This window comes from Cricetulus griseus, chromosome 8 (genome assembly GCF_003668045.3).
Source record: "Cricetulus griseus strain 17A/GY chromosome 8, alternate assembly CriGri-PICRH-1.0, whole genome shotgun sequence".
Lineage (NCBI taxonomy): Eukaryota > Metazoa > Chordata > Mammalia > Rodentia > Cricetidae > Cricetulus > Cricetulus griseus.
The window spans coordinates 12,657,511-12,679,877 of NC_048601.1; positions in this window are offsets into that span (position 1 = coordinate 12,657,511).

Below are 22,367 nucleotides of genomic sequence, written 5' to 3' on the forward strand. Positions count from 1 at the left end.
TTCACCTGCCTGGATCCGTGTGATAAACCTAGCAACTAAGTGTCTTCAGTCAGCACTTTGGAGTACACAGCCTGCTTCCTGCTAGGACTTGGACACAGTCATGGCAAAACAGAGGTACACTGCAAGCATCCTGCTTGATCCAGGATACAGATAACAGAGTGTGCACCAAGACTGGAATAGTGGCGATGGAAGGGACGACCCTGCTCGGAGCTTTGTTCATGAGACAGCACAGACAGTGCAGTGACTGGTTGGGCTTGGGGACAGGGAGAGATAAGGTTGGCTCATTGCCTCTAGCTCAAGCAGCTTGGTGGTGGCATCATTCAGCCAGTTACAGAATACACCAGGAAGAAGCAATATTCAGGAGGGAACAAATGACATAATGTGATGGTTGGTCTTGATTTTCAATTTGATAGATTTAGAATCACCATGGAAACAAACTTGTGAACAGATCTGTGAAGGGTTTCTAGATTAGTTGACATGGAAAAGACCCACCCTAAAAGTGGGTGTCACCAATCCATGCGCTGGGGTCTTGGGCTTAATAAACAGGAGAAAATGTGCTGAGCAGCAGCCCTCACCCCTGCGCTTCTGATCGCTGATGTGATGTGACCAGTCACTCCTCATTCCTGCTGCCCTGCCTTCCTGGCTGTGAAGTACCTGCAAACTGCCAGCCAAAATGAACCTTTTTTCCTAACTTATTTAAAAGAGTTTTCAAGTGTGTGGGGGGGGGAGGAGAGGAGGAGGAGGGAGAGGGAGAGGGAGAAGAGAGAGAGGAGAGACAGAGGAGAGAGAGAGAGAGAGAGAGAGAGAGGAGAGAGAGAGAGAGAGAGAGAGGAAATTTTTTTGAGACTGTGTGTGTGTGTGTGTGTGTGTGTGTGTGTGTGTGTGTGTGTGTGTGTGTGTGTAGCTTTGGCTGTCCGGAACTTGCTCTGTAGACCAGGCTGGCCTGGAACTCACAGATATCAGACTGCTTCTGCCTCCCGAGTTTTGAGATCAAAGATGTGTGTCACTACTAATATATATTCTTGAACTGGGCATGGTGGTATATACCTTTAATTCCAGCTCTTGGGAGGCAGAGATGGGGCAAATGTCCTTGAATTAAAGATCACTGTGGTGTACAGTGAGTTTCGGGACAGCCAGGACTCCATGGAGAGACTCTGTCTCAAAGCAGCCCCTCCCCCTGAAACCAAAATCAAACCAAACTTCCTTTTCCAGTGCTGTCTAGAATCTGTCCCATTAACCTCCGTAGCTCTTTCCTCATGGTCCTCTTTGTTTTTTAGTTTTTATTCATCTTACTTACCAACCACAGCTCCCCCTCCCACCCCTCCTCCTATTCCCCTCTATCCCCCCAACCACCCCCATCCACTCACTCCTCTGAAAGGGTCAGGCCTCCTATGGGGAGTCAACAAAGCCTGTCACACTGAATTGAGGCAGGACCAAGTATTCCACCCCCTTGCATCAAGGCTGAGCGAGGCATCCCACCATTAGGAATGGGTTCTAAAAAGCAATCTCCTGGTCCCACTGCCAGGGGCCCCTCACACAGACCAAGCTACACAGCTGTCACCCACATGCAGAAAGCCCAGTTTGGTCCCATGCAGGCTCTACAACTGTGGGTCTAGAGTTTGTGAGTTCCCGTAAGCTTGGTTCAGCTGTCTCTGTGGCTTTCCCTGTCATGGTCTTGACTCCCCCTTGCTCATGGAATCCCTCTTCCCTTTCTTTGTTTGGACTCCTGGAGATTGGCCTGATGCTTGACTGTGGATCTCTGTATCTGCTTCCATCAGCCACTGGATGAAGGTTCTATAATGACAATTATGGTAGTCATCAATCTGATTACAGGGAGGTCAGGTCAGGCACCCTCTCCGCTATTGCTAGGAGTCTTAGCTGGGGTCATCCTTGTGGATCCCTGGGAATTTCCTTACACCAGGTTTCTTGACAACCCCACAATGGCCCCTCCATTAAGATATCTCTTCCATTGCTTTACCACTCCATCCCTCTTCTAGCTACCACTCTGTTCCCTCATGTTCTCATCACCATCCCCTTCCCTCTGCTTCCCCTCCCAACCCCAATAATACCCAGGGGATCTCATCTATTTCCCCTTCCCTGGGTGATGATCCTCTATGAATATGAACTTGACTTGAGTGGAGAAACACAGAGTGTCTGTATTGGGACTTCATGACAGTGGGGTTGAACATCAAGGAACATCAAGAACCTGGGGCTGTACTGATCTTAAAATGCCCACATCTGTCTTTCTGCCTCTTTCCCAGAACACAGCAGGCTCCCTGAATGTCAGCACTATGGTTGGAGTACCATTTATCCTCCTGAGGTACACAGGAGCCTTAAAGTAGTTAAGACTTCTCTTTTGCTTTTGAGATAGGTCTTGCTATTCATACAGGCCAACCTGAAACTCACTGCATAGTCCATCTAGGCCGTCCCCGAACTCTTGATCCTCCATTCTCAGTCTCCCAAGTGCCGGAATACAGTCCTGGACCACCATACCCTGGTGTCAGCTCTTAAGTGTTGTTGATGGTAGTAAGAGGACAGATATGCAATCCAGGTAAGGTGTCCCTATGCAAGGACTTAAGAGGGTTGCTCTTTAAGAGCAGAAATGGGAGAAAAATGCCAGGCTGGGATGATGGTAGCTTAGTAACCTAGTGTCCATCCCTCCAATTCAGAGGGTGGCGTGTCCATGACTGTCACAGGTTCCAGCACTGTTCAACCGATATGCCCTGTGACTGTTGACATTCATTTTGCCTCTGAAACCTCAATTCTTCTTTCTAACATATCCTGAGCTAAAAAAAAACCTTCCTCTTAACCATTATGAAAATAAAATTTCTTGACCTGACAACTAAGTTACACCCAAAACAACAAGGACGAGCTGTGTCCTGGGGTCTGGTGGAGTTGCTAAGGTAACCCATGGGCTATTCTTAGGAGACAAAGCCACTTTCAGAGCATGAGCTCCCAGGTCTAGATTATCTTTTCAGAGGATAGAGTCTGAGTTTATCAGAGGCCATTGAATTTCTTTCATTCCTTCAGCCTTTAATTCTGCCACGTACTCTTTTCCCCCCTACTGTTAATTCAGCAGTCAGATGTTTGCTAATTTTATTATAGTTTTCATATTTTTGGTTGCTAATTACATTAACAAATTCAATCACTTTATATTGCCCACAGCCTACAGGCTATAGTCCAATAAATGTTAAAAGGAAGAAAAGTGTCTTTTTGAATAAATTGCTAAGTCCAAGTCACCAATGAACAGCTCACCTTGACTGGAGAGGCCTGAGTGAGGTGCACTGCAGTTAACCCTTTAAGGATGGCCTGGCTCCTTTAAATCTCCATTCATCTAATTATCTCAAGGTCAGTAAAGCCTGAGAGTTAGAAAAAGACGATTTAAAGAGTCGCTCTCTGGAGGTTACCAAAAAGGTTCAAGACAAGTACAAGTTTAAGCAAGTCACTACATCCATTTGGATTTTATTTCTTTACCTACAAAGTCACCCTGCCTGGGAGTCAGCACAGAGCATCATGGGAAAAGATGTCGGTTCATCTCCCTATTTGATGTGATATTATCTCAGTGTCCTTCAGTTTCAGTCCTGAACTCAATGTGTGAACTCTCAAATATCTCAAACAAAAACTATGCATGTATTGTGAATGTACTACATCAGAAACATGGATAGACATGGTTTTGTCTTTCCACAATGTCAGAATTTATTGAATGATGATAAATCTGTAAGGGATGTTGGTTCTGTCGGCTGTGATTTGCCAAGTAGTTGAAATTTCCCTGGCTAGCTGGCCCAGGCAGACACAGATTCCTTTATTATGATGGTGACTGTATGCTAACTCTTGGGTCACACGTTGTATATCATGCAGCAACTATAAATGTAGGTTATAGAATGACTACTGGGGGTTGAAGAGGTCGAAACAGAGTTCAAGGAGTCCCCAGAGGTCCAAGTGGAAGGTTGACAGGGATGTGTAGGGTATCCAGGAAGGTATTGGACAAGGGACATTGGTGGAGCTCTGACACAGCCTCAGCTGTGGATTCCAGCTGCAGGGTCGAGTTGAGGTGAGCCTCAGGGGAGAGTCGAGTGTCAGAAGGGAGGTATGTGAAGGCTGAGCCTCAGCATTTAAGACAAGATAGGCAAATGAGGGAGTGAGGTGAAGGCTGTAGAGGTGAAGGAGAAGACTGGGGCAGGCAGATGAATGGGTGGATGAATAGGTGGATGGATGGGTGGATGAATGGGTGGATGAATGGATGGATGAATAGGTGGATGGATGGGTGGATGGATGGGTGGATGGATGGGTGGATGAATAGGTGGATGGATGGGTGGATGAATGGATGGATGAATGGGTGGATGAATAGGTGGATGGATGGGTGGATGAATGGGTGGATGAATGGGTGGATGGATGGCTGGATGGATGGGTGGATGAATGGGTGGATGGATGGGTGGATGAATGGGTAGATAGATGGGTGGATGAATGGGTGGATGGATGGGTGGATGAATGGATGGATGAATGGGTGGATGGATGGGTGGATGAATGGGTGGATGAATGGGTGGATGAATGGATGGATGGATGGGTGGATGAATGGGTGGATGAATGGGTGGATGGATGGCTGGATGGATGGGTGGATGAATAGGTGGATGGATGGGTGGATGAATGGGTAGATAGATGGGTGGATGAATGGGTGGATGGATGGGTGGATGAATGGGTAGATAGATGGGTGGATGAATGGGTGGATGGATGGGTGGATGAATGGATGGATGAATGGGTGGATGGATGGGTGGATGAATGGGTGGATGAATGGGTGGATGAATGGATGGATGGATGGGTGGATGGATGGGTGGATGAATGGGTGGATGAATGGGTGGATGAATGGATGGATGGATGGGTGGATGAATGGGTGGATGAATGGGTGGATGGATGGGTGGATGAATGGGTGGATGAATGGGTGGATGAATGGGTGGATGAATGGGTGGCCACTGCAGATGGAGGAATAGGCAAATGCACAGACAGCAATTCAAGTAGTCTTGAGTCAGCAATCCAAGCTGAAGTCCCCAGAGCAGGGGGGTGTTCTCCCTCTGTATGTCCCTTGACATACACTCCATGTCAGATGATGTGTCTACTAGGGCAGGGCCATCACCATCACAGGGTTGTACCCTTTCAGTATGATGCGTTTGCTAAGTTCACAGGCCTGTTTTTCCTGGCATGATTTTGACATCCCCATGTGCTCAGATGGTCTGAAATGACTTTGATAGATCAATAGTGTGGCACCTTTTTACTTTTTGGATAAGTTACCCATCATTCTATGTGTCATGGGGGTGCTGGGCAGATGGAGCCCAACATTGCTTACTTGTAGACAGAAGTTTCTGTCCCGCCAGGTCCCACATCTGTTTAGTTCAAAACAAACACACAGAGGGCATTTATATTATATTATATATTATATTATATTATATTATTATATGTATTATATAATATATAATATATAATATATGATATATAATATATAATTTATATTATATTATATATTATATTATTGTTAGGATTAAAGTCTCTTTATTCAAGAAGACACCAAGGCAAAACACAGGCCAGAGCTAGGTTATAGAACCCAGCAAGCACGGCCAGAACAAAAGGGGCCCGGGTCCCCACGTGCAGCCCCTTAAGAAGCTCCCTTACGTCACCCTGGCTTTCCTTCACCACGCCCTTATGGGCGAGTCCCGGGTCCACCTGGTACCTGTCCCAGGACTATTGGACGGGGCTAGGGTGTCTCCCTACATATTATATTAAAAATAATATATTATATTATATTTATAATATATAATTTATATTAATTATAAACTGTTTGACTGATGACTCAGGTTTCTTATTGGCTATCTCTCTCTTAATTATTAACCCATTTCCTCAGCAGCTACTTGGTGTCTCCTTGACTCCTCCTACTACCTTTCTCTATCCCTGTTTGGATTTCCTGCCTGGCTAAATCCCACCTGTCCATTGGCTGAAACAGCTTTATTCATCAACCAATAAGAGAAACATATATTCACAACATACAGAAGGACACCCCCCATCACTTATCAGTTTGAAATTATCCTGCCTTTGCGTTTGTACTCAAAATGGAAGTTACCACTGTTTGTAAAATGGAGTCTTTGAGAGAAAGGCCCAACCTGGAAAACTACTGTCTTATATATACAATATGGAGTAGCACTAACACACACACACACACACACACACACACACACACACACACACACGGAGAGAGAAAGACACAGAGAGAGAGAGAGAGAGAGAGAGAGAGAGAGAGAGAGAGAGAGACAGAGAGAGACAGACAGAGAGAGACAGACAGAGAGAGAGACAGAGACACAGAAAAGGACACACATAGAGAGACAGAGAGACTAATTCTTTGTGACAAGTCTCACTGTGTAGCCCAGGCTAGTCTCAAACTCATGGCAATCTTCTTGGCTTAGTCTCCTGAGTGCTGGGACTAGAGGCATGTGCCCTTGAACTTGGCTCTTTCTAATTTTTTTTCCTCCTTATGTTGAAGAGAACTTAAAAGGGTCAGCAGTGTGCCTCACCTCTTCACAGATGTGAAACCAAGATCCACAGAGGTCTCCTTGGCTGTCAGGTGTGTGTCTGTAGCTAACATCTGGTCTGACCCAATGCTCTGTGTTTTCTCTTCACCATTGCTGACTGTCTTTGTAAAATGTTATCCATGAGACTGAACTGAGCGGTTCTGTTAGTAAGGCACCTGCCTCTGGGTCCTGCCTTTTGTGTCTCTGCCTTGGTTTCATTCATTCATCTGCCTTTCCCACCACATTACCAGTTTCTCTTTCTGTTCACTTTCTGGCTCCTTAGTGCTAACCCTAAACGCACGTAATGGCTAAGATTTCAGTGACACTAAGTGTGAATATTGACATGCACAGCCATTGGGTGTGCTCTATTTACTTTCTCATTCTTGTGATATAGTTAATAAGTCTGTAACTGACTTGAACTCTAGTTTAAAAAACAGAAGCCTTTGCCGTAGGATAGACTTAATTTGCATACCTCACCTTTTCTTCCTTTATGGATATTAGCTCCTGTGAGACCTTAATCCCTCTAGAATGGAGACATCTGGCCTGTGGTGACTGGTGCTCGAAGCAGCCTCATCCACTGCTCTGTCTTTGATGGTGGCACAAGCACACACAGCCATCAAAACGTGGCTATATTAAATTATTGTTTATGTGACTGTTTCCCTTGAGGGCTGGCTTTGTGTCTCACTCATTTTTGTGTGCCCTGGTCTCATGCCCAAGTTCCCAAGAAGATGTCCTTGGATATTTGTCAAATTGAACCAACAATTCTTTCTGTTCTTGTGTGTTTTTTGAGACAGGCTCTCTTTTTAAAATTACTTATTTCTCATTTTGTTTTTATGTGCATGGGTGTTTTGCCTGAGTTTACACCGAGGATGAATTAGGGAGTCAGATCCACTAGAGCTTCTGTTACAGATGTTTGTGAGGCTTCATGTGGGTGCCGGGAATCTATCTCCAGGTCATCTTCAGAAGCAACAAATGCTAGTAATCGCTGAGCCATCTCTCCAGCCCTAAACTAGCCAACTCTTGATGCTAACTTGACTATTAGATGAAAGCACTCTCTTCCTAATGGCGATGATTCTTAGGAAAAATCCTATCACACACAGTTACCTGTTGTGCCTTGAGTAGCCCCAAGCTTGGGTAGAGCCATTTGAAAGCCCCACCCCAAAACACCCGTCTCACAGGAGGGTATAAACCCTAACTAACCCTTACTCATTTGAGGCTTGGAAACATCTTCGTTCTCAAGAGGATTCCTTTGAAATCCAGATGTCTCGTGAAAGGGCTACAACTTGCCTCGCCTCTGCTGGCACTTTACAAGATCCATCTTCAGCAGAAAGAGCCACAGAGCAAGCAAATGCCTATCAGACTGAAGCTGTGTTTGAGGTGGAAGTGGAAGCATAGCTTGGAAGAGAGGACTGCCTAACCTGGTGCTCCGAGCCTTAGCTGCTGCAAGCCTCCGGCCAGCTTTGACTTCGTGCTCTGCTCTTGCTCTCCTGCTTCTGCAGCCAGAGTGTGGTGACAGGGTTGCAGCACCACAGTCCTCCCAGGGCTTTGTGCATGCTAGACAAGCCCTCTAACAACTGACCTTCACCAGGCTACTGGCTTTTAAAAATTGTGGTTTGGTCTTCTGCTCTGCCACACAGTGCAACCTATATACCACCTATTTGCATTTTTCCCTCTGTGGTGCTTGTGTTTATTTTCTGAGGCATAGATAACTTATTAGCGTCCTTCACCACTGAAGAAAAAGAATTCCCTCCACTCCCTGCCACGGGCAACCACTAATTGCCAAGAGCTCTTTGGCTGTGGGTGGGGTCCAATGTTTAATTGGTTACTTTTCTCATTTAAGTTCTCAAATAGAGCTTGAGAGTCAGACAGTGTAAACTAAAAGAAGGGGGGCAGACAGGGGCGGGTCTCTCTCCATCTGAAAAGGTGTGATTGTTGCCTCTCATTGTGGTTGATGAGTCGGCACCCTCACTTAGGACTCTCACAGACAGATGTGGACATGAGGTCTCAGGAGGAGATTGTGTGTTTTGGAGGATTTGAGTGTTCATTGAGCAGACCGACAATCATTTGTAGTTTTCACTTAACTGAAGACAGAGCTGGACAAAAAGTCCTGGGCTGGCTGTGGCCCTCCAAGGGCCTTCATGACTCACACTCAAATTCCAGACACATCCTAGGGCTCCTGTAGACCATGTGTGTCTGTGTGGTGACTGGCCCATGACTAACTAGTCTGTCACCCTGGGCAAGGTCAGGCATCAACAACACAACCTTTCCACCGACTTTCATTGGTCCCTAGGAATCTCTGCCCTGTGTAGAACCAGACCCTTGCCTGTTGGCTTCTCGGAAATGCTCTCCATTTTCATCTCCGCTTTATGAGGCAGAGGCCGACAGCATCGCGTAATGTTTCTTAGCATTCAGCGTTATTGCATTTATAATGTTATTCAATTTAAAAATAAATGTATTTCTACTTTGCAGCTCCTCTGTTCCCTCTCATTCAGCTGTTTAATAATGTCAAACGCTTAGAACTCAGATTAGAAAGCCTTACAATGCTCTCTGATTAAACCTCAGTAACAGCACTGTCAGGAGAACTCATAAGGCACACTAACTAACTATTGGGATCTTGATTTATATTTTGTGAGTCTAAGACTAATTTGAGGTCTATGTCGTCAACTGAAAAAGCTTTCTGGGCACTTTGGCAAAATATTAGCAATAACAAATGAGATAAAAACACAATCTTGGGTAGTTTTGCTTATTCACACATTTATTATTTTTACTTTGTTTCTAAAACATGATTTGAGACAGGGCACCATGATTCTTGAAAACCCCAGAAGAAGACCAATGAAGATGAAGTAATGAATTGAGTAATTGTGTCTACAAACCTGGGCTGAAGAAAACACATTATTATTATTTTTTTAAATTTCTAGGCAGGGTTGCACTGTGTAGCATTGGATGAGATTGTGAGTCTTGGAGGATCAAAGTTTTCGCTGAACAGATAAACAATCGTTTGTGGCTTTGACTCATGAAGACAGAATTGGGCAGACAGTTATCGTCTGGATGTAAAGATGTCCCTTGCCTCCCAGAGGCCTCAGGCCCACATCTAAACTTCCAGACTCATCCTACTGTCTTTTTCTTTTGGTTTTTCAAGACAAGGTTTTTCTGTGTAACAGCCCTACATGTCCTGGAAGCTCCATAGACCAGGCTGGCCTCGAACTCACAGAGATCTGCCTGTCTCTGCCTCAAGAGTGCTGGGATTGAAGGCGTGCACCACTGCCACCCAGCCTCATCCTGGATCTTTCGTAGATTATATGAATCTGTGCAATGACTAGAACTCACTGTATAGACCAGACTGGCCTCGAAATAGTTAGGCCTGCCTCTTGCCTTCCACGTGCTGGGATTGAAGGTGTCACACCACCCCTGGTGAAAATGTCTGTTTTTAGCCACAAGAGGTAATTCTGGGTTTCCTTTAAGCCAGGCTCCAGAATGAATCATGCTGGGTCGCAAAGTTCTGACCCCTAAACATGAAGAAGAATAGCAGACAAGTGTGTTCCTGCAGTTTATCCCTAAGGGGAAAAATGTGAATTTTCAGGGCTGTTGGCCAAGATGGTGAATATATCCTTAACAAAATAAGGTGTTCTTTTGTATCATGTAAACACATTTTTGATAGAAAGTGAATGCGCAGTAATAAAAAGCAGCTTCTGGAGACATTTCTGTGAAGGACAGAACAATATCCAGGTACACAGCTGCCTGGTGAAAGGACATATCCTAACAAATGTAAGAATGAAAAGCCAGACAGGATCTAGGTTGTTGCAAGCAAGCTTTGAACTCATAATTCTCCTGCCTTGGCCTCCTAAATAGCTGGGGTTAAAGGTCTGAGTCATCAAGCTGGGCTAAAAATTACCAAGCCCCAAGCAAGGTCTCGCGTGTTCTGGCTGCTTTCAAACTTAATTGTAGCTATGCTCTCTTGAAATTCTGGCCTTCCCCTCTCTACCTGTGCGGGTGGGGGGGTGCAGGGTGGGGGCACTTACTGACAGCTGTCACTAGCCCAGTATAAGTGGTCCTAGGGACTGAAAAGAGTTACAGTTCTTGGAGTCCGTTTTAAACTTTAATGATCAGCAGCAGGCTTTTGATTAGGAACTAACAATTGAAATGGCTGGTGGGAGGGAGCTTTGGTTCCAGGTGCCATACACTGCAAATATTTATGTACTTTTGGATGCAAGGTCCTAAGTATTTGAAGCTGGTCTAGAACTCTATGTGGCTGAGGATGGCCTTGAACTTCTGACCCTCCTGCTGCCACGCCCCAAGTGCTATAAGACAATCCCTTTGTGTGTGCTGGCATCATCTGGCCCAATCAGATAAGGCATGAGAACAGGAGACCAGAAGTTGGTGTTGCTGTGTTACGAGAATTCTAATTGGTCTCAATAATAAAAACCCCAAGCCAGAGTAAATGGAGTATTGGAGTAAATGCCGAAAGATCAGAGAAGCAGAGCAGCCAGCCACTAGTTCTCACGTCTACTGAATCCTCAGACCAAAGGGGTGATCCTGTCTCTACGAGTCCTCAGACTGAATGCCAGGAGCTCCTGTCTCCTCCTGCCTTATATTCCTCTTCCTGCCATTTCACTCCTGTCTCCACCTCCCCAGTGCAGGGATTAAAGGTGTGTGACTCCCAAGCACTAGGATTAAAGGTGTGAGCCACCACTGCCTGGCTCTGTTTCTCTTTTGGACTGGATCAACCACATGCAGACCAGTGTTGTCCTTGAACTCACAGAGATCCACCTGCCTCGGCCTCCCGAGTGCTGGGATTAAAGGTGTGTGCCACATTGCCTGGCCTCTATGGCTAACTAGTGGCTAGCTCTGCACGCTGATCTTTAGGCAAGTTTTATTCGTTACAGAATAAGCAAGATATCACCACATTGCTGGATAAGGAATAAAGTCCCTGGTCTTCCATAATGACTCTGTGGTAAGTTACCATGTTAACTATTGAGTAGTGCGAGCAAGCGCCTCTGTCCTTGTACAGCATTTGAGACTCCTTTCCCCACTCTAAGTGTGTGGTCCACTGCATCTGGACAGGGTCAGCGATTTTTAACACTAGGCGGAGAGATTCCTCAGGACCACTACAAAGCAATAGTTTCCTATGCCCTCATCACATAATGTTAACAATAAGAATTAGAATAATTGATACCACCATCATTTATTAGATGCTGACTATTGACAAAGCCCATTGCTACAGAAACAAACATGTAGATCCATTGCAAAGAACAGGGAACCCCGACATGAACCTGGAAATGAACAGCTACAGCTATCTAATGTTTGACATTGTAAAGATTACACAGTAGAGACAAGACAGCCTAGTCACAAACGATGCTGGGAAAACTGGACATTCACATGTCAGAGAATGAAAGTAGACCCTTGTCTCTCACCTTGTGCAAAAATCAATTCAAAATGGATCAAAGACACCCCCCATTTTCATTAATTATGGATCCTTTTAAAAGCAATTAATCTTTGACAGTTTCATGCGTGAATACAATGCAGTCTGATCCCTCTCACCCCCACCCTCTCTTTCCTCCTTCCTACCCCTGCCAAACTCCCTGTCCTCAATTGAAGATCTTGAAATTCTGAAAGTTCTAGGGGGAAAATACAGGCAAATACGTCAAGACACAGGCACACAGGTGAGACTTTCTCAAGGGGCTCTGGTAGCATAGGAATCACCAGAGGGAATGGCCAAGGGGGTGGCAGGAGGTGACAAACTTCTGCACAGTGAAGAAGCAATGAGGAGAGTGAGCAAAAACGGTTTACATGAAGAGGTGGCTCAGAAGTTAAGGGTGTGTGCTGCTCTTGCAGAAGACCCCAGTGCAATTCCCACCTTCTGCATCAGGCAGCTGGGGTGGTGGTGGGGGGCAGACCCGACACCTCCAGCCTCTTCAGACACCCATGCTAACCTGCATCAGCCTCCACACAGATCACGCATGCCCACATAATTGAAAATGTTTTAAAATATCTTCTAAAAAAAGGTATACAGTATACAGAGTAGGGAAAAAAACTTCATCAACTATATGCCTGGCAGGGGATTAATATCTAGGCTCTATAAAGAAGTAAAAAGAGATTAAATGCCCCAAACCAAATTACCTAATCAACAAATGGGCAATGAGTTGAATAGATAATTCTCCAAAGGAAAAAAATAAATATATACAGTAAATATAAGACAAAATGTTTAACATCCTTAGCCATCAAGAAAATGCAAATTAAAATTGCAGTATGTGTCTCTTCTACCTCATTTGGAATGGCCATTATCAAGAAAGGAAAGAAGCGAGAGTGCTGGCTGGATGTGGAGAGACAGGGGGCCCTTGTATACTGCCGAGGGGAATGGAAACGTCTGCATCGTGGAAACCAGTGTGGGGCTTGCATGAGAACTTCAAAGTCAATTGCTATAAGGTTTAAGTACACGCCACACCTGGGTGTGGCCATCAAGGATCTCACGGGCTGTGGTGGGGTGCACAATAGCCAGTCAGGGTTTCTCTGTGGCTTTGGAGGCTGTCCTGGAACTAGCTCTTGTAGACCAGGCTGGTCTCGAACTCACAGAGATCCACCTGCCTCTGCCTCCCGAGTGCTGGGATTAAAGGCATACACTGGAGTCTTACTAAGTCATAGAGAAGTAGAGAATGATGAAACTGGGACTAGGGAGATGGCTCAGCAGGCAAAGGTGCTGTGTTAGGGTTTCTACTGCTGTGATATGACCAAAACCAGCCTGGGAAAGAAAGGGTTTATTAATTTATTTTATTTTATTTTTTATATTTTGTATTATTAATTTATTATTATTATTTTTTCACTTATTTTACATACCAATCACAGTTTCCCCTCCCTTCTCTCTTCCTGTTCCCTCCTACCATCTCCTAACTATCCCTCCATCCACTCCTTTCATGGGTAGGTCTCCCATGTGAGTCAACAAAGCAGGCCATATCACGTTGAGGAAGGACCAAGCTCTTCCCCCGGTATCCTGGCTGGGCGGCATGCCTGTGTGGGGAGTAGGTTTCAAGAAACCAGCTCATGAGCCAGGGACAGGTCCTGATCCCACTGCTAGGGGCCTCACAAGCAGACTAAGCTACACAACTATCACACACATGCAGAGGGCCTAGGTCAATCCCCATGCAGGCTCCCTCGCTATTGGTCCAGAGTCCATGAGCTCCCATTAGCTCAAGTAAGCTGTCTCTGTGGTTTTCCCTGTCATGATCTTGACTCCTCTTGCTCACAAAATTCCTCCTCCCTCTCGTCAGCTGGACTCCCAGAGCTCATCCCAGTGCTTGGCTGTGGATCTCTGCATCTGCTTCCATCAGCCTAACTGGATGAAGGCTCTCTGTTGACAGTTAGGGTAGTCACCAATCTGACCCCAAAGAAGGCTAGTTCAGGCACCCTCTACACAATTGCTAGGATTCTTAGTTGGCGTCATCCTTGAGGATTTCTGGGAGTTTCCTTGGCACCAGGTAAGAAAGGGTTTATTTAGCTAACATATCGCAGTTCATTGAGGGAAGGCAAGGCAGGAAGTCAAGGCAGGAACCAGGAGCCAGGAACTGAAGCAGAAGTCATGGCTTCCTACTCATGGCTTGCCCAGTCTGCTTTATTATATTCTACCTTCCAGAGCCACTTGCCTAGGGGTGACACCACCCACAGTGGGCTTGGCCCCTCCACATCAATCATTAAGCAAGAAAATGCCCTACAAACTTGCCTATAGACAATCTGATGGAGGCCCTTTCTGAACTGAAGGCCCTCTTCCCAAATAACTCTAGCTTGTATCAAGTATAAAAAACAAAAAACAAAACAAAACCAGAAAACAACCAGAACAGATGCCTACTCGGTAAGCATAAGAACCTGAATTCGAACCCCCAGCACTCACACAAAGTCCAGCATGGCTATGTGTGTCCACAACTCCAACATTGGAGGACTGAGATGGGCAGATCCTGAGAACTTGAAGGCCAGCCTGTCTAGCTGAAGTGAGACGGTGAGCTTCTGGTTTAGTGAGATGGTGAGCTTCTGGTTTAGTGAGAGCCCCTGACCTGGGGCAATAAAGTGAGAGGCCAAGAGAAGGAACACGCCATCTTGACATCCTGCTGTGGCCTCTGCAGGTACAGTGATGTGTATGTATAACACACACACACACACACACACAGATACACATAGACAGACAGACAGACACATTCACAGATACACACACACACTCACAGATACACACACACACACAGATACACATAGACAGACACACACACAGATACACATAGACAGACAGACACACACACATACAGATACACAGACCATGAAAGAAGGAAGATGAATATTTGGAGTGATGCCAGTGGGTAGGGTAGAGGGACAAGGAAGCAGGGGGAGGCACAAATGTGAACTAAGTACAACATGTGTATGGAAATGTCACAGGAAACATTATTGTGTACCATTTTTGTATAACCCAAAACTTGAAAAAACAAAAATGGCAAGTGTTGAATGTCTGCAAAGCAGAAGTAAGGCCCAGTGCTAAAGTGCCTCATTTGTCCTTTCCCCTCTGTTTCTTAGATGAGAGGTATTAAGGATCCCATCTTACAGATGAGGGAATTGAGGCTTGGAAAGGTTTACGTTCCGGAGTTTCCCAAGACTGTTCATTTGGCGCTTGCAAAATCAGAATTCCATGTAAGGTACTTGGCTGTCAGAACTGTTCCCTGAAGCATGGCGTGCTAAGGTGTTTGCTGCGGGAACTCACCAAGGGTCAGATTCTCCAGTGTTGTCTCTCATCCACCCAGTCAAACCTCTGGTGCGGGGCCAGCATTGTGGTCCAATGTCTTTCCAGTTGGGTACGATGCACAGTGTTTCATAACCACAGCTAACACTTTTCTCCTTCCCAGACCAACTGTCTGCTGTTGATTCCATTGATGTAGAGAGAGCATGCTCATAGAATGGCAGCCTTACAGGCTGCCTTAAACAGCATCATGTATGAAGTATGCTTAGCAGGAGACAACAAACAAAATGAAACAAATTCTCTCTCTCTCTCTCTCTCTCTCTCTCTCTCTCTCTCACACACACACACACACACACACACACACACACGCACACACACACACAACACACACACACACACACACACACACACACCACAACCAACCAACCAACCAACCAACCAACCAACCAACCAACCAACCAACCAACCAAAAAAGCCAATCATGGGTCTCATGGAGCCTGAGGTTTTGCCTGCTGACCGGCCATGCAGGAGACAGGGAGTGCGGTCAGTAAGGGATGCAGTCAGCAGAACCCAGAGGCCTCCTCCAGGGTTACTGACTTGCTTTCTTCAGTAAGTTGGGGTTGAAAAATATAGAAGTGAAACATATAGTTGTGAGACTTCAGCCTTGTTTTGGCTTCTGTTTTATTTTCATTTCTTTAGATTAAAATGGTAAAAACTTCAGTGACGATGTAAATGTCTGTGTGTGAGTCCATGCATGTGTGAGTGCAGTGCCCTCAGAGTTGAGAAGGAGACATCAATCAACCCTCTTGGCGCTGCAAACTGAACCCAGGTCCTCTGTGAGAGCAGTTCGTGTTCGTAACTGCTGAGCCATCTCTCCAAACCCCAAACCCCATTTTTCAAGACAGGGTCTCACTCTGTAGCCCAGACTGGACTCAACATCAAAACATTTCTCTAGCCTCAGTCTCCCAAGTACTGGGGATAGAAGCATGGATTCATTCTGTTTAAGGACAAAGTAAACCAACGTAAACATATAGGGTCATCAAGTGATTATGGCCATTTAATGATTTACAAATGGTAATATTTTTAACTAAAACAATTCTTCTGTTGAATGCATGTGTACACAGAGTGTGTGTGAGTGTGGTGTGTGTGTGAGTGTGTGTGTGTGTGTGTGTGTGTGAGTGTGGTGTGTGAGTGTGAGTATGTGTAGGAGTGTGTGTGTGTGAGTGTGTGTATGAGTATGTGTGTGTGTGTGTGAGTGTGTGGTGTGTGTGTGAGTGTGTGGTTGGGTGTGTGTGTGTGTTAGTGTGTGTGTGTGTGTGTATGTGTGTGTGTGAGTGTGTGTGTTAGTGTGTGTGTGAGAGTGTGTGGTGTGTGTGTTAGTGTGTGTGTGTGAGTGTGTGGTGTGTGTGTTAGTGTGTGTGTGTGAGTGTGTGGTGTGTGTGAGTGTGTGGTGTGTGTATGAGTATGTGTGTGTATGTGTGTGTGTGTGTGGTGTGTGTGTGTGTGTGTGTGTGTGTGTGTGTGTGTGTGTGTGGTGTGTGTGTGTGTGTGTGTGTGTGTTTGAGTGTGGCTGTGCCACAGTAAGTGTGCACGGAGGTCAGAGGAACACAGTTGTGACTCAACCCCCTCCTACCACAGTGGGCCCCAGGGATCCAACTCAGGTCCTCCAGAAATCCATGGACCTGCTGAGTCATCTTGCCAGCCCCAAATGCCAAAGTTTAAAGTTATAATAACAGCATTCTTTCTTTTAAAGTTATTTTTAAATTAAAGAAAGACTTACTTATTTTGTTTTACATGTGAGTGTTTTATCTGCATGCATGAATGTGTACCATGTGTGTGTCTGGTGTAGGGACATTCAGAAGAGGACGATGGATCCCTTGGAACTGGAGTTATGGCTGACTGTGAACACCAAGTGGGTGTTGGAAATCAATTCTGGGTCCTCTTCAGGAGCAGCCAGTGCTCTAAGTTGCTGACCCATCTCTCCAGTCCCTCTTTTAAAAGTTTTTTTTTTGTTTGTTTTATTTAGACAAACAACCTAGGGTTCTTCCCTTAAATAGCAGTTTCAGGAATCAAGTTACTCAATTTAGTGAGCATTATATCTGGTTGTCCCCACATCAAAACACATCCCCCCCTTTTCTAGTCTCTCCCCAGAAGCAAACTTAAGTATCCGCACGCTTGTGTTTCACGCAGCCCAAATGGTGGGGTCTGTGGCTTAGACCCAATTTCTCAGCCTCAACTCTAACTATAATTTCTAGCTTGAAGATGGGCCAACTGGGCAGGAAGTAAGTTTTCTGGCGGCTTCTGGAGAAAAACAAATCCCTCATTGGTCTAAGAAGACAATAGGAAGCCACTAGAAGGTGTTTCTTTGGCTCATAGACATGGTGGTCAGAACCCAAGACGATGTCTCCGCTTCCACGGCCTAGGGCAACCTAATTGAAGAAGGGCTAATCTATGTGGAAACTAGGAGACTATAGTGTGACTTCTGTTGTTTTAAGACAGAATTTCATTATGTAGCCCAGGCTGGCCTTGCATTCACAATCTTTCTGCTTCGGCTACCAGAGCTCTTCCTTGATTATAGGCATGCTCCACCATCATGTATGACTTTAAATTTTTTTCTTTTTACATTTATTTCCACCTTGGGGGGAGAGCATGCATACGCAAGTCTGTGCATATGTGGAGGCCAGAGCACAACTTGAGGGGGCTGTTTTTTTTTCCTTTCCATCTTTGGGTTCTGGGGATTGAAGGCAGGTCACCAGGCTTGAGAGCATGTACCTACAGCCATTAAGCCACCTGGCTTTCTCCTGATGTGTCACTTATGTGACACTGCAGCTTCATCCTTATTTTCCTGCTCTGGGGAAAGCCAGATGCTGTGTCACAGAGACCCTTGAGACAATGGGAGGTCCAGGTAGGCAGGCATCAAGTGGCGCCCGAGCCTCATTTGCAGGAGGACCTTCTAGCCCTGATAAAGTCTCCAGCGTCTGCAGCTCTGATGGGTATACAATTGCAACCTTATGAGAAAGGATCTTGCCAGAATCCCCCAACCAAATCCTATGAGGATTCCATATCCATAGCAACCAAACTGACAGATAACTGTGCAACTTTAAGTTACTGGCTTCGGCGTGGTATTTTGTGCACATAAACAATAACAATAATAGAGGACAAAAAACTAGAGTCCAGAGAGCTCTGAGACGACATCTCGTGACCGTGGGAGGGAAAGGATTTGGTGTGGGACTTCTGTCTTAGGAGGCAAACCATGAAACTGGTCGTGTCTCTTCAGCGAAGTCAGTCTTACTTTGGTACTTTACTGTTCAAGTGCAATTGTGAAGTCTAACATGGGCTTGTGTTATTTTTATCTACCTGCTTGGAGTAGGACATTTGACAATTTTGAGGATCGAAATAGACACCATTTTGCATATGTGAACAAGCACAAAGAGTAATAATTAATGAATAGAAAGGTGACCCTTTGCACTGATCCTCATACAGGTAGGCCACTGCCTTATCTTCCCAGGAATGCTCTCATCACCACAAATAGGGTGACTTAATACAAAAGAATTTCGTACTCAAATTCTGGAATCCAGAAGTTCAAAGTCAAGCCGATGGTAAGTTTGGGTCCTAATGGGTACACTGAAGAGTCTATTCCTTGGGTGTCTGCTACCTTCTAATGGTGACCAGTACCCTTGATATTCCCTAGCTTACATGCCGGCACCCGAGGCTTCATTCTCCTTTGTTTACATGGCTCTCCTTGTGTGTTTTACCCCTTTCTTATAAGGGTGTGGGTCCCTAGATTGAAGCAGCACTCAAACCTGGTATGACTTCATTTTAACGAATTGCATCTGCAGACCCTATTTCTACAGAAGGTGGCATTCTAGATTCTGAGTGCCCATGAATTTTAAGGGACACTTTCAACCTGGTACAGTCATGTTTTACTCAACCGATACTTTTGAAGGTAAGACTCTCTGCTGGTAATTAGGGTTAGCGTGATGAATAAGGCAGACATGACTCATAGCCTATATGGGGATTCACAGTTGGCATCGTTTACATGAATGGTTCACATGTTAAGAGATGGTTACACATGTAGTAAAAATAGCTGAGGACGCACCAAAGGCGATGCTCTCACATGAAGGGAGGTGGATAAAGTCTGTGGTGGAGGTGGGGAGAGTGCTTAGAAAGACCTCCTTGTGGAAGGGATATTTCAGTCAAAACCTGAGTGGCCTCCAAGTGACGCGTATAGAGACCAGAAGACTGCAAACAGACTTGCACTGCACCAAGCATTTCAGTAATAGCCCAGTGTGCTGGATACTGAGAACCCCCCACTCAGGGACCCCAGCTGATCTAAAATGTACCCCAGGATTCCCATCAGCCACCTACAGGGGCATTCTATATGGTGTGGGTGGTCTAGGACAGCTATACTTTGGGTTTTGAATGAGTTGAGTTTCTTAAGTATGTAGCTATTCATGGTAAAAAAAAAATAGGTAGCAGGTAGATATATAGCTAAACACTACCAAATAGGGCACTTAAAACACCCAGCAGAAACTGACTGGGGAAGTTGAGACAGTAACTCAAGTTCTTATTGAGCTTTCTCTTCATGGCTGGACTTCCTATAGCTGAACTCTCTGCATCTTTCCCCTGCTGCAGGCACTTTATTTCATGGGATAAACACCGGGAACATCTGAAGGAAATGGTTCATCTTCTAGCTGTCCTCGAGAAACACAGCATCTTTACTCTTGCGCTGATTTTCTGTTCTCTTCCTTCTTTGTAATGGAGTTTGGGGGCCGGTCCATATCCAGACCTTGGGTAGCACTTTGAGACAAACAAATACTTGGGTCTGAAACGGGGCAGGGGCCACAACCCCATTCCCAGAGCAGCTTCTCTGTGAGTTCAAACAACACACAGCGATTTATTAACAGAACACACATGATAGGGACACTAGCATTTTACCCTGCCACCTGGGGCAGAATGAGGAGGTTCCTCAGGCCCGAGCCTCTCTACCGTTTGATCCCATCAGGCCCCTTTCCATCCCTGAGCTGAGTCAACTAAATAAAGCAAGTGGCTTGGCCCTCGTTTAGATTTTTCTCCTCTCATAGCAAGCCTTCTCCAATGTCTCCCTGTCTGTAAGGTCTATTTTGCACCACATTGCAGACCTAGTACTTTGCAGTTTGATTGTCAGTTTTTTGTCCATTACATTTCAGGAGGCCACCTTTCCCTTGAAAACAGCTTGAGAGTGTGTGGCCCACATTTGGGGTTTTCTAGGAGGCAAAGGCAGAGACATGTTTTCATTGCTAATCTTCATCAGCAAAGGGGAGAAATGGTAAAACGTGCATTTTCTTTTTAATTGACTTGAATAGTAGTTGTGCATATTTACCGAACACAGTGTGCCATTTCAATAGACGTACGCCACGTGGAATGATCAGATCAAGGTAATTGGCATATCCGTCACTGCAGACATATATCAGCTCTTTGTGTTGAGACCATTGACGATTTGGCAGAGGAAGCTTTTATAACCAGTGTCTTTCCTTCAGTTAAAAAAGCAAGGGGAGACAGATCGTCCATAATAACATTTGAAAATACCACAACTGAAAAAAAATTGCAAGGGAATTTGAACTCATCTCAGGAAAGGGCTGGTAGGTTTTTAGCATTTGGCTCCTTAGCAGAATTGGTAAAATAAATATTTAAAGTGATTTGATGGCAGATTTTGAGGCATCTTGGAGATCGCTGACATCCCCATGGTCATTCTTACCAGACAGTCCACAGCACCCCTCTCCTCAAAATGTTATTTTATTTCCTTTCCTTTTATTATTCATTTACAATTATTATTATTTTATGAGACAGGGTTTCATGGATCCCAGACTGGCCACCAACTTACTATGTAGCAGAGGCTAGCCCTGAGCTCCCCGTCCTCCCGAGGGCCAGGTTGTAGAGACGCACCATCATACTTGGTTCCTTTCACTTATTTTTAGTGCCGCTTTTTCCACCTGCCTTGGTGTGTGGATCTACACTACTTCCATCACTCAGCACTTCTCTTCATTTGTTACCACTGAACTCCTAAGAGCCCAGTGACCCAGAGCTCCCAAAGACATGGACCATCTGGTATCAGAAGTAGGGTCCTGTCCCCTACTCCCGAGCTCTGGCTTCTGTTTTTTTTTTTTCAAAAGGTTATGCATGTCTTAATCACATAGAAAAGAAAAAAAAAAACTTAAAGCCATTTTCATTCGTTGTCTCCGGTCTAAAAATAGGGTGACAGAGGGATCGTGGGATAAGCAGCCAGAGCAAGGAAGAGTCGGTTGCCACAGTAACCAATGAGCCATTTCACTGCATTTGCCTTGACTGTGTGATTTCTGGGAGTTTTCCCCCCTTTCCTTCTCTTGTGCGTGGGGTGGGGGTAGGTGGAGGGGGCATTTTTAGATTATATAATATGGAGCCAGATTTCTTACTTCCGGTATCAAACTGTCTTCATGAAATTGTTATCTGTGTAACCCCTCCCCAACTGCAAACGGCCCAGGCTAGTTGACTTTGCTGGGATCAAAAGATTATGACCACACCCATTTTGACTTACATAAGTGCCTTTTTTTAAATACATCTCCATTTTTTTTATAATTAATTTTTAAAGTTAGCATACAAAGTGATGAGTTTCATTATGGCATTTTCAGATGCACCTGTCATTATACTCTGTTTTAATTCATCCTCCATAACTTCCCCCTAAACATTTTCCCTTCTGCTTTCTGGTTACACACATTCCATTACTCTTTCTTGCCTCCCTTCAGATCTCTTCCTTGGCTCTCACAATCCCTTCTGTAGTTCCATGACATACACACATGTACACAAAAACATGTACACACGTGTACAAGCATACACATATGTATACACTCAAATTCACACACATGCACACCCATGTGGCACACACACACACACACACACACACACACACACACACACACACAGAGCTAAATATCTTTAAAGTGGGCCTGGTTCTGAGGTGGCCACCTCAGGCTCTACCCTCTTCCAGACTGAAGCTACCAAACTCTGGCACAAGCCCTTGTTACACAGCCATGAAGGAAACAGTCTTGTGTTTGAATTCTGCACCGGCCACTACCTTGGGTGAAAATTGCTTG